Source organism: Enhydra lutris, unplaced genomic scaffold (genome assembly GCF_002288905.1).
Source record: "Enhydra lutris kenyoni isolate GAN:26980312 unplaced genomic scaffold, ASM228890v2 scaffoldscaffold35, whole genome shotgun sequence".
NCBI lineage: Eukaryota > Metazoa > Chordata > Mammalia > Carnivora > Mustelidae > Enhydra > Enhydra lutris.
The window spans coordinates 13573314-13587692 of record NW_019154119.1 but is presented as its reverse complement, the minus strand read 5'-3'; positions in this window follow the sequence as shown (position 1 = coordinate 13587692).

Sequence of the window (14379 nt, the reverse complement as noted above, 5' to 3'; positions counted from 1 at the left end):
AAAGGGATTTCTTGAAAGGACCAGGCAATCTAGTCAGGCAAGCATGAACCCGTCACATTGTTCCCCTTCAGGAGGGAAAAGGGCAATCAGGAAAGGGATGATTCTGAATGCAGCCCAGTGTTTATACTTAGAATATTATCTTGTCATTTCCCCTGAAAACACAACTCGGCTTGAAGGGAACTGACTACAGTAAGATAATCACACATTTTAAAGGTTAATAAGAGGGGGAGGCAACCTGACAGATATTAAGAGAACAAAGTAACAGGATACATGAGAAACCTGGGTCTCTTCACTTTTACCTGACGTCATCACAGCCTTCTGGTTTTATGGACAAAGCAAGACAGTAAGTAGGGTGCTGAATGTTACTCACAAGCTAATGACACAATTTGGGAGCAATGGAGAGGTTTCTCCTTTTGATATTTAGGGTATGGATAGAGTATTGAAATCTCCCATGATAGCTTTGCTCTACTTTTTTTTTTTTTTTAAGATTTTATTTATTTATTTGACAGACAGAGATCACAAGTAGGCAGAGAAGCAGGTAGAGAGAGGAGGAAGCAGGCTTCCTGCTGAGCAGAGAGCCTGATGTGGGACTCAATCCCAGGACCCTGAGAACATGACCTGAGCTGAAGGCAGACGCTTAACCCACTGAGCCACCCAGGCACCCCTCTTTGCTCTACTTTTAGTGTGAACAAGCCATTTCTCCTCAGAAGGCCTTAATCTCCTTATCTGTCAGAGTCTTGGAAGTTCAGGATTATTCACACATAAAAATGGAAAAGTAAGGATTCTGTGTAGAATCCCCATTGTTCTTTTCCAGGGCTTTAGAGAACATCACTCTGCAGCAGCTGATGCAACTTTCCTGTGTGGCTCACAAGCAAAGCAAGGGAGACCCTGTGAGGAGTTGCACACATAGGGATGCTCCAACAGGTACTTTCGTCACAAAGCTCCTTCCGTATCTGTCACATCTGAAGATAGAAGAATCTGCCTCGTCTGAGTCAAGGCTCCATCACAGAAAAACACTGGAAGGTAACAAAGTTCTAGGCTTACCCTAGGTGCAATGTGAGGTCGGTGAATCTACTAAGAATTGAGACAAATTGTGGCCAGTAATTTGGAGGGAAGGTGGGAAGGAGGGAGGAAGTGAAAAGAAACACCCCTCTAACCCTAACTGAATCTTGCTGAGCATACAGACTAAAGAGCTGTGACATACAAAGATAGAATTAAAATAAGGGGGTCACTGAATTAGATTTAATATTTGTAACCATAATTTACTCAAATAAATAGATTCTGACTTCTGATTCGTCTGATCATAATTCAAAGTCTCTTTACGTAAGATCTATGAACACTGTTCTTCACAGGAGTTACTCTGGGTAACTTGTTTACCTCTTCCTGCCCTTTTGCCCTGGCTCTTTGCATTTTGTGTTTGGGAGGAGAAAAACAAGATCTAGCTGGAAGGCTGTGGACCGAGGCATTTTTGCCTGGGTAAGCAGGGAAATGAGTATGTCCTGGAGTCAGTAAGAAGGAGAGGCCGTGTGGTAAAAAGACAGTGAACATCAAGCTAGCTTTCAGAAGCTGTGAGTTCAAAGCCACCTCTCTCAGGAATCTCCATCTCCCCTTCAGTCTCTTCTCTGGGCAAGTGCACACAGTCACTGGTCAATGAATATTACACTTTGGAACAACAAGCAAAAAAAAAAAAAAAAAAAAGGTGATTTTATTCTTGCTTGTTAACTCGCTTATTCTCATTCCATATTTTAGCATTTTCCAGAATGTCATATAGTTGGAATCATACCATGGGTACAAGTATGTGTCCTCAATTTTAATTAAAAGCTAGATCCATGCAAAATTGACATTCAGGAATATTCCATGGATGGTAGATGTGAAACTCCTCTCAAGTCACTGGCCTAGAAGACTGCCAATGCCCGTTTCTTTTTGGCATCATTTCAAATGTCTAGAACTCTAAGGAAATGGAGAGTACCTAAGGAATATTTTAAGATTTAGTAATAGTTACAGAATAATAAAGCCAAAAAAGTCTTAATCATTGGTTGCTCATTATCTTCCATGATACAGGCACTTTGTGAGTTGGTTAATACTTCTCACCTGAAGTATTCAGAACAATTCTGTAAATAATTGTCATTTTATGAATGATAAAACTATGGTGCGCTGAGGGAGACATTATCGTTAAAGTCACTTTATAGTTGTTCATTGAAGTTAAACATTTAGGAATGTCTGATGCCTCAACCTTGCTCTTTTTCATTCTTGAAGCCTCATCTTTCTTCTTAACTGGAATCAGACCTTACTTTTTTTTTTTTTTTGCCTCTGATGCTTTAAAAATGGTTGGTACCTCTGCTAAACTAGGTTTTCTGCTGGCTAATTATAACCTTGCAAATGAAAGTCACCAGTTGTCCTTCAGGGGCAGTTGAGGAAATATCTCTATGTATTCTGTTCCTTAATAAGCTCTTATACAATAAATAATGCATATACCATGGCCTGTATCAGACCTCATCAAAAAAGATGGAATTCCCAGCAATTTACCCATGTAAGTAACTCAGGATCAACAACAGTGTGTGATTAACTGTGTACTTCTACTTGAGAGTTGTCTGTTTTGTGCAGGGACACCAGCACACTGGTACAGTGTTGATGAAGGTGCTAGGAGCTATGTCTGATGTGTGGACTAATAAAGGACACACAACCAGGGCTATGGATTCAAACAATGATTGATCTGGCAAATACAAATGAGGAAATCAAGGTATTAAAAAAAAAAAAATCTGGTTTACCACTATCCAAGCATGGTGGAACATGTTTGCAGGTATGATTGGTTAGGGAACCTGAGAGTCTATTTTGAGGAAGCTCAGAAAACCTTCCAGAACTAATTAAGAGAGAAAGTATCCAAGATGAAAATTTATTTCAAGGACAATACTTTGAGTTTTAGAGAGAATGTATAATTCGGAAGAACTTCCTTTTCTGTTTCTTAAAATTTTCCACTTCTTAGCCCCTAGGGGACTGTACTTAAATTCTAAGAGTGTTGTCTTAAAGCAGTAAGTAGAAGGCGGTAAAAGAACTAGAAAACCGTGAGTGCACCTAGCACTTTCTGCAACAACACCCTTGGCCAGACACAAGAACACTTACTTACTGTGGGTAGTGAAAGCATAGACATCGATATTATTGGTTATACCAATACTGGTACTGATGTTTGGCACCAGTATGGTGGGGTCTGCCAATTTCTTCTCCCTCTGTTTGTGCTCAAAAGAAGAGGAAAATGGCAGATGCAATGGGTTGTCAAAATAACTAGTTTAATGATCATGCAGGAGATACTTTCTTGGGACTCATACATATATTTTCGGGGGAAAAAAACAATGATGGATGACTGAACTGAATTTTCACAGAAAGTCTGAGAGCCAAGTCGAAGAACGAATTTGAAAGAAATATTTGCACACATGTTTAGGATGGGTATTAGTAATATATAACCTATTTTAAAACAAAATGTAATATAAGTAAAAAGTATCTTTTTAAGCATAGGTATTAGCAATATTGGTTTTCATTTTACTGTATATACAAAGAAAGAGAGATGAGCCTCTAAGATTTCAGTGTTGTTCAGTGTCATCCTGAAGTATTTACTGCTTGAAAAGATTGGATTCATTTTGCAATCAATTTTCACCTTAAAATATATAGAAAATTGATTAAGTGTACCTATTAAGTGATATCAAGTGGAAAGCTGGGTCTAGAATAATGCATATCACTAATTGGCTAAACATAATTACCATGCCACTTTCCAATTTATAAAATGTTCTACACATATTTCTCATTCTGGACTATCTATCTTATTTCATTTTACAGAAGAAGAAATGGAGGTCCAGTTGAAATGACTTTCCCAAGTTTGAATGGCTCATGATGAAGATTATTTTGCAGTTTGCAATCCTGCCTCCAACTTCACAGTCTTTGTTTGCTGCATTATATTACGCAGGAGGTAGAATCTTGAATTGATCCTCTCTGTTTCTGTTTTATTCTTTAATATTTTTAAGAACATAATGTAATAAAAAATTTGAAAGTATATTTAAGTATATAAACTATGATTAAGTGTAAGAGCACTTTTATTATGTTAAATATTTTATTTGTTTGTTTGTTTATTTAGAAAGAGAGCTCAAGTAAGGGTAGGGGCAGAGGGAGAGAATCTCAAGCAGACTCTGCAATGAGCATGGAATCCAATACCGGGCTTGATCCCATGGCCCTGAGATCATGACCTGAGCTGAAACCAGGAGTCAGATGCTCAACTGACTGAGCCACCCAGCTACCCTTCCTATTATGTTCTTACATTTGCCTATATGAGTTTTCTTACAGAGACTGAGCCAGGTCCTATTGGATCATAAGAACACAGCCTGAATTAGCACCAAAACACTGATTTTATTAATATTTGAGTAGCAAGTACATACTTTAATTTATTTAAATATATTTTATATTTATATATAATATATATTATATTTAATAATTTTATTAAATATATTTATTTAAATATAACAGGTATATACATATACATGTATATATACATATATGTGTGTGTATGTTTGTGTGTGTGTGTATATATATATATACATATATATATATATATACATATATATATATATATCCCTAAGTAGGGACTCCAACTAATTTTCTTCTAGAACTGAAAGGAGAGAGGATGTGTAAAGTGGAATATCTCCTTGGTGTCAGACCAAGTTTGAGCCTCTTGATGGAAGCATAGCTAGACTTATTCCTTCCCGTGGATTTCTGAAGGAGAATCAGTCCCTGAGTTTTGGTGGTCTTGCTATATAGAATAGGGTCATTATGTAGGATGACATAGCTAGAATCTGGGGCTATTTGGTCTTAATCATGGAAGTTCAAAATCCTATCATATCTACCTATCTCTCTGTCTCACTCTTCTTTTCTGAGTAACCAACCTTACAGATGGCTCTTACACATGGGAAGAATATTATTCTTGTCTTGACTCATGTAAAATGGACTGAAGTGGATCTTGGGAAACCAGAGAGGAGACTGACCCTGAGCTTTAAGGAGGAGCTGCTGGGTGGTGAACTTAGAGAGATGGCGAGAAGTTGAGAAAAAGAGAATGGATTTTAGAAATAATTAGGGAGTAGATACTTCAGGTGATGTGGGCAAAGATGGAAAAGTTCAGAGAGAGGCTCAAGATTCTGGCTTGGGTAACTCTGAATCCTGAGATTCTTAAGACAAAATCTGTGAGAGAAGTCACCTCCCTCAACACAGCTGGGTTTTCCTCCTCAAGACATTTTCAAGAGAATGATGTTAAATTATAATATGTCAAATCTTATGGAAGCAACTAAAATAGTACTTAGAAAAGAAGATCCAGTGGTCATAGGGATACTGTATTGAATTAATATATTTTATAATAAACGCACACACATAAAGAAGAAAAAGACAGAAAACTCAATTTAAATAACAATGGATGAGAACCTTGAAAAGCTATTTAGTACAGATGGTTTTCAAGTGGCCCACATGCTTATGAAAATGTACTTAACATCATTGGTCATTTAGGAAATAAAATTTGAAACCACAATGAGTAGCCCCAAGAGTATCTAACTTTAAAAGAGCCAACAATACCAAGTTTTAGAGAAAATGTACAAGAACTTGAGTTCTTCCATACTGTGTATGGAAGAAAAATGATTGTCACCACTTTTGAGAACTCCTAGCTACCTTTTAAAGTTAAATAAAAGTAAACTCTACAACACAGAGATTTCACCTCTAGAAATGTGTGCTCAGATCCACAAAAACAAACTGAAGAAAATGTTCAGAGCACTGGAAACAGCCTTAATCTGCATCTCCTGTAGAATGGTTAAGTAAATCATTGTCTTTTCTCATAAAAAGGACACACAACCATATAAAACTGTACTCTCTTGCATGCAGTAATATTGATGGATTTTAGACATGCAATTGAGTAAAAAGGCCCACACAAAAGAAACAAATGCCATGTGATTTTATTTATATGAACTTCAGAACTAGGAACAAGTATTCTAAAATGATAGACGTCACGATTCTGGTAAATTTGGGGATATATTGTCTCAAAGGGGGCATATGACTGATAGGATGATGCAAATGCCCTATTTTTTTTATTTTTGTCTTATTTTTTTATTTTTCTGATAGTTTCTGGTAGTTTCATGAATTTTGGTAGTTTCATGAATGTGTATGTATTTAATATTTGCTGAGTTGTCTGTCTAAGATTTTGACACCTTATTAGTAGGTCTGTGCCCCAATAAAAAACGGGCAGAGAAAACAGTTACTTATAAAGGAGAGAGCTATCAACTGACTTAAAATGCTCCCGAAAAAAAAAAAAAATTCTGCCAAGCAAGGTCAGAAAAGTCCCTTGGATTAAATGATGGAAATTGACTATTGGTTTGGAAGAACAATTTGAGAGAAATAGTTCAGTATGAAGGTTGCTGTTTGTGGAGTAGAAGGAAGGAGGGTGAGTGAGCTTGTCTCTTGGACTTTCTGGGTCTAAAAGGGGGGAGAGAAATGGGGAGAGGTCAAGCAGCAAAGGAAAGAGAAAGGTTTTATTTGTTTGCATTGGAAAAAATCACTATATGTTTGTGGGAAGAGCCTGAGGGAATGAAATGCGTGAACCCGGGTTGGCTCTCCACTTCCCAGAATGGTCCCTGAAAAGGTAAGAAGACACTGGAATCCACTATTAGGTCAACCAAATTGGCTTCAGGGTTGGGAAACAGGAGGGAGGGTCTGGGAGTGATGAAGGATAGAAGCAGAAAAATGTTCACCTTTATCCCAGAAGGCTGACCTATAGCTTGCATAGTTCTGATAAGGACTAAACATGAACTTGTTGCTACATTCTTAAAGGGTCTCATGGCTGCCTGTTCATCTCACAGAGAGTTAATGTCCAAGAACTGAATGACAAGCATCAGAACAATCTTTTTGTTTGTTTGTTTGTTTGTTTTTAAAGATTTTATTTATTTATTTGACAGACAGAGATCACAAGTAGGCAGAGAGGCAGGCAGAGAGAGAGGGGGAAGCAGGCTCCCCGCTGAGCAGAGAGCTGGATGCGGGGCTCCATCCCAGGACCCTGAGATCATGACCTGAGCTGAAGGCAGAGGCTTAACCCACTGAGCCACGAAGGCGCCCCAGAGTTAGTTTTAAGATTAGAAATTCCAATAAAACATTTATGATCTAATACTCCCTGCACGTCCGCATCGCCCTTGAGCCCTGAGCACATAACCACCAACCAGCTTCACACAGCAAAAGTGCAGCTCCTTCTGCCCATGGGTCCTGTCTCTGTGCTCCTTAAATAAACTTACTAAGTTGAACTGTAAAACATCTCAAGAATTCTTTCTTGAACATGGCACATAACGACCCCACAACAGGAGAGCCTACTCGAGACAGGAAATCTTCAAATATTACCTGAAATTCAGAGTGACTCACTTGAGTGAGTGTGTGAGGATGTTTAGTAAGATTTCTAAAGCCTCAACCTGTTGACACCTGTGGACTGAGATGTGGAGTTGGGCCAGCGAAAAGTCTCGACTAAAGGAATTAACACTCAAAGGCTAATTACCAATGAGAAGGGGATTATTTAAATTTATCACTTGAACAGATAGAAAGAAATTTATACCTCAGAGAATTAAGAATTAAGATCCAACAGAGATACAGGGGATTATTAAATGAATTACAAACTTTTTTACATGGATAGTGTAAGGGATAAATTTATGTAAAAAGAAGGATTATCATCAAAAGAAGAAATTATCATTGTAACAATTCAAGTTAAATAGCCCCACACAGGTACAGAACAGCTGAACTACAATGAAAATACTTTATTTTGAACAGGGAGTCAACCATCACTTGTTTCTGTATTGTTTTATTTTGTTTTGCTTTTTTTGGTCAGATAAATTCAAACTTGGTTATATTTTCCAAATATATCTACATATACCTATATCTGTGGGTGCTCAGCTTGCCTAGTTTAAGTAAGGCTCAGAGGAGAGGCAGCTCTGGGATTGGGAAAGAGGACATGATAAGACACTCCCTTGGAGTGGATCTGAGGGGTTATCAAAGGCTATGACAGGGACTGAAAGGTACAGTTTCTCACCAGATAGAGTTTCTCAATTAGCCATTCTTCTTTTAAGCCTCTTTAGTTGATCTGGAAATGTAACAAGAACCACAGCTATCGGGCATGGTTTTCATTAAATCAGAACCATGAATTGGAAGAGTCTGTCTCATTTTCCAGTTTGTGTGCGGGACACCCTGTATCTGAAACGGTGCCATAGCTCCTTCAACGTACAAACTACTACTTAATTTTACAGGTTCTGTAATAGTCACGGAGGGCATTGGGTGTGCTGTGTGAAGGAGACACAGTCCTCTCACTCACAATCTACAGGTCAGTGAGGAAGTTCACAGGTGAGGGGGAAACTGTAATTCAGCTTTAATAAGAATTTTGGTAAAAGCCATTTCCAGTTACGATGAACAGATTGAAGGGCAATGAGTCCAACTGGACATTGAGTAAGAATTCCTTGAAGAGATTTTACATAAGCCATATGATGAAAGACATCAAAACTGACAGCAGAGGAAATGGGGCCGATTGTTGGAAATACTTAACTCGGAGTACTGATGGGGCACACTCCTCTCCACTCTGCAAAAGTGGAAACATTCCCCGACAAAGTTACCTCCAGCCCATTGCAATCCTGCTAAGCAGCAGGTCACCTCCAGCAAGGTCAAAGGGAGTAATGGAAGAAAAGGATAAATAAACACCTACCATTTTAAAATGAGTCCTTTTCTTCCAGAAGGTACATTAATTTAGTGCTAAAAGTGGGAAATCAGAGTTCACGGGGTTTCTAACAAGTTTATAGGATGGTGACTTGTTTGGCTTTGTTTTCTTTTTAAATCATTATTATTTGTTAGTTTGGTTGGTTGGTTTTGTTTTCGGCCAAGGCCATAAAAATTGAACCATGTAAACAGGAGCTGAAGTTAATTGATCTCGAAAGGATTTTTTGTAAATGGATTATTTCAACTTTACTTAATTAGATTAAACTCAAGAATATTTCCTGAAGGATCAGGTGGTCTGGCTCCAGAAGGCAGAGGCTACAAATCTGAGTGAAACCAAAGCTCAGTTCTTGGGGCATTGCCAAGTGACCCTCCTCTTCAGGGGAAGTGTAAGGACAGCTCAAAAATATTTGAAAAATAAGAGGAAAAGCAAGGATTAAGTAGTGATTCTCAAAGGGCTTAAGAAAACGATTCCTTTTAAAAAATGACATGAATACTAAGTTTTACATAAACATGTTTTATGTGTTTTTGTTGAATGGGTCTTCAATATCTCCTTCATCTCAGATACGTGGCTGGGTGTGACCAGGAGAGAAAATCTCCTTGCCTGTGTGGCAAGACATTATGTTTTCATTCTCACACTGGGAGGGAGACTGAAGATGAGTAATTGGTTTTGCATTGAACCAACCAACAACTGAGTTGTTTCAATGTATTGAAACAAGTATTATAAGCTAAGTATTATAAGCTTTCTAGTAAGTGGGTTTAATAGCTATTCTGAAGAATATAATTCTAAGGAATGTTTGGGGTGTTACTAATATATGTAACAGAAAGAACTTTTTGAAATGCTGCCCAAGACAGGTGACTAGAATAATTTTTTAAGAACCTCAATATCCACAAACCTTAAAGGTCCCATAGAACAAAGCAGGACCCCTTAGGACAGACTTGATCTTCGGAGGTCTAGATTTGAGCACAAACACCCCCACTGAGTAGCTTGATCACCTCGGATGATTTATTAACCTCCGTAAATCTCAGTTTCTTAAATTATAAGAAGTGCATAATATGCACTGGAATAGTCTTCTGAAGACAATAAATAATATATGATTATCACCATGTTCTTAGCCCTGCTAATGTGTGCCAGGATCATATTTCCCTTAATACTCAAGTTATAATGCCTCAATCTTGCCAAATCAGCAGAAACTCTAGTATTTTTTTTTTTAAGGCCAACTGCCCTCACTATTCTTGAGAATCCGTATGCCTGCTTATCTTGTCTATACATCAGAAATTCTTGTTGCTTCTAGATTGCCACCTGTGAAAAACAACAGACACTCTGACATAACCCCTAAGAATGGACTCTACTACCAGACTGTCTGCTCCCAGGAAATCCCATCATTGAGTCCCAAGTCAGACTCAGCTCCATCTTGACCAAGAGTGGTGGGGTGCCAAGACCAAGACCCCTCTGCCGCAATGCCTGGCAGCCTGCAGTGACGGGGCTGTTGCTGAGCTACTCACTTTAGCCTGGTGCCCTGGTCTTCCACTGTGATTATTTCCCTGGGTTTTGTGACTCTCAAGCTGTAAGAAGTCTACCACAACCACACTGCCAAGGGCCTGATCTTAGAATCTTTTTATAACTGTAGCATTCCCTGCTGGAGAACCACCGATATAATTTCTGTTTCTACAGATCTGTCTACTCTGAAAATTTCATACTAGCAGAAAGATACAATATGTGGTTCCTTCTGATTAGCTGTTTTTATTTAGCAAGCTGAGTGAATGCTTTCAAGGGTCACCCATTTCATAGCGACAGTTACCCAATTCCCATGGCTGGCCTGATATTTAATATGATAGTGTATCCATCAGGCCCAACACTGCTCAGGCACACACATGCAAAAGCATGCCTCTGTCTTCTCTACATGATGGGAAAGGCCAAATCATATGGGAAAGCCTTAACTGGATTTTAAGGACTATACACCAGGAAGCTTGGATCCTGGTCCAGGATCTACCTTTAACCAAAAATGTGTGCTAGGCCATACTATTTTCCTTCTCTGGAACACAATTTTCTATTCTGTAAAGTAGATTGGATTTAATAACATTGGTAGCTTTGAAAAAAAAAATTGAATTAGTAGAATCTTTTTTTGTTTTGTTCTTCATTTTTTTGTTTGTTAGGTTTTTTGTTTTTTTGTTTTTTTGTTTTTAAGTTGACCAGAACTTCTTTTGCCCCCTACATAAAACCTTTGAGAGTTGAACTGCTCTGGTTGAAGCCTATACTTTTTATGAATGTTACTGCCTCTTGGCTCCAAATCTATCCTTTGCTCTCTGTTCTGTGGACAACTGAGCTGGACCCTGGAAGTGTTTCAATTCAGCATTTTGCGTGCATTTGGATTTTTCAGCGGTGACACTGCAAGGGAAAGGGGTTCTATTCCTGGTTCTGGGATACTTCTAATTTAATCTTCTTACTTGCTTTCCATGGGAGCCAGTGGCATGTCTTGGGGAGATTGAGTGAGGCTTACTTCAGTCACATTCTGGCCACACCTTTGTGGACTTCCCATTAAATTTCAGAGTCTTCTAAGTATGTTGCCAGGGAGGGTCCTGGGCACTCTAGTCTTGGCTTTCCACACTGGGCCTCTCTGCATCCTACAGGGGCCTTTCCTGCTCATCATGCCCAGCGGCAAATCTCTGGCCTCCAGCCCATTTGCATCAGGGAAGGGCTTTCCCTCCATGCCAGTCCAAGCTGTGGTTCCTTGTCTGACAGCCTCAGCCCAGCAACAGTGGATCAGTTCTGGCCCAGAACAGCCAAGTGAATATCATCTTTTGAGTTTTAACCACAACTTCTCCAACAAAGTCTAAATCCCAACCTTGGTGAAGGCTACCCACGTCCACGTTTATTTTTCCATTGGGTACCTTTCCTTGAGTCTAAGTTATTTAGAGTTTTAGTGAGCTTTAGTGTCTACATTTATAGTTTGGGATGTGCAACCTTGTCCAGTGATTTTACAGGATTTTTACAAAGATCATTACAATAGCATACAATGGCATTTAACTGTATACCACGGTTATCAATTATAATAGTGGTTGTGATATCTTGTCATATTGAAAAATAGAGGTTGTGATATTTGTCATATTGAAAAACAGAGGCCTCGGAAAAATCCAGAATTTACCTAAGATCGCATCACTGATAGGCTCCTCTTTGTGTTTGTTTAAAGTAATATGATTTCTTCATAATATGTTTTAATAACATATAGGAAAACCATCCCAGAATTATCTACCATATATACTGTCATGTTTTGAATTAGTATCTCTAAGGAAATATCATTTGTAAATGTATAGACACTAATTTTGTATAACTTATTCAAACTTTACATTAAACATTTACTTACGATTTTTAACAAAGATTTCTGATATTCTCATTTTCACCAGAAGAGGCCACTACGATCCAACTTAATGGGTTTATTATCACATTGACTAATTCCATTTGGTTTAGAAAATTGCCAGGCATTTTACAAGGCAGTAATTAAGACTATGTCTTGCTTTTCTCTTTACTCTCCTTTTGAGTGACAGCCGCCTCTTCCATCCGAGAGGAGTGACTGTAGACACTCCCTTCTGATTCCTTGGAAGAAGTCAGTATTTGAGAGGTAGACAGACATAGATTCACATCTTGGTTCTACTACGAAAAGAGGCTGCCAGCGTTCACTTCTACAGAAAAGAAAATGACAGTATCTCCCTTGTTTGCTTTTCTACAAGAACAGATGAGCTAATGTCATTAAAGTACTTAAAACAGCACCTGGTCTATGCCTGGACTGCTGAAATTTACACATTCTGCTTTTCTTATTTTTGTTCTTTGGGACATTCATGTTTCTCTGATAAGAAATGGCAGAGAATACCAGCCTGGGAACCTCGATCTGGCTATTAAATCCGTTCTTGAAATGAGCTGACTTGCCCTTAGAAGTGATTATGGAAAGTCAGTGTTTCCAGTGAAATATGGAAGAGCATGGCTTCAAAGTTCATAGTAACTTGTTTTCAGTTTTAAGTAGATTTTTAAAATTACACTTTTAGAAATCTACTACATGCCCAGCACTGTCTTAAAGTCAGAGCAATGTGTACTCATGTATCTATTAAAAAAAAAAAAAAAAAAAAGGTATATATTCCATTTGAAAGTCTTTTAGTTATCCTCAGCATTTTTTCATGATATTGGAATGGAGAGATATTGAATATCTCTCATATTATAAATATTAACATTTAACAATAAGATTATTACAATATTTAATTATATTTAATAGAATGTTAATTCTCCAGTGATTTGATACCCCCACTATTCATTTAAAAATAAATGAACAAGCTCTTCCTCAGTATAGAAAACTTTTATTTTCTCTTCTCCTTGGAATTCATAGTTCGTTTCCAATTTCTCTATAATTTCCATTCTCATGTATTATATTTCTAAGTTTAAAAGTCTTTTACTAATCACTCTGTCATATAATTAGATGTGCATATTAATTGGAATTTTTATATTTATTTTATTTCCTGAAACTTGTACATTATAAATTTCCTCTGAATTGAGTTAAAGAAATATTATTGTCATCAATAGTACCCAGTTAACCAAAATGACACAGGTATATGGCAAAATTTTATTGTTGTGAAAGTGGAGATATATCTCTTAGTGAAATAAAACCTGATTCAAAATCCCATTTAATAAAAAGAGGCATGTAGCAAAACTCTATGATCATCTGACAATGACCATGTTATCTTGTTCTGGAGATAGAAAAAGTAATCGTGTTTAAAAGAAGATAAGAGGTGTGCCTGGGTGGCTCAGAGGGTTAAGCCTCTGCCTTCAGCTCAGGTCATGATCTCAGGGTCCTGGGATTGAGCCTTGCATCAGGCTCTCCGCTCAGCAGGGAGCCTGCTTCCCCCTCTCTCTCTGCCTGCCTCTCTGCCTACTTGTGATCTCCGTCTGTCAAATAAATAAATAAAATCTTTAAATAAATAAATAAATAGATAAAAGAAGATAAGAGGAAGATTAACTATAATTGAACTAACCACTTAATGGTGTAATTTGATAAACGATTTTTGACTAATTTATTGAATAATGCACAGTGAATCTGAAAATAATAACCTGGAAACTTTATCCTTGGGTATCATCCAATGTAATATACAAATGTGGTAGTCCCAGAAAACATTCCAATTGCATTTTAAAGATTCCAAGGATTAAAATATTTCTGCCTTGGCAGCTCAAAGGAGAAAAATTTTTAAATGATAACTGGGCCAAGGGATGAATCTTAAGAGTAGCTGGAATTAGGGGCACCTGGGTGGCTCAATCGGGCTCTTGGTTGGGTGTCGGGCTCTTGATTTCGGCTCAGGTCATGATCTCAGAGTCATGAGATTGAGCCCAAGCCCTGCACTGGGCTCTGTGCTCAGTGAGGAGTCTGCTTGAAATTCTCTCTCTCCCGTTCCCTCTGCCTCTCCCCCTATTCACACATGTGCATCCTCTCTGCTTCTCAAATAAGTAAAATCTTTAAGAAAAGAGTCGCTGGAAAAAACTTCATAGGTCTAACTTAATGCAAAATTACTGTCTTAATGTGCAACAGTTCTTTTTGTTTTGTTCTCATGTGCCTCTCCTTATAAATGAATGTTTTCTTTGTAAAA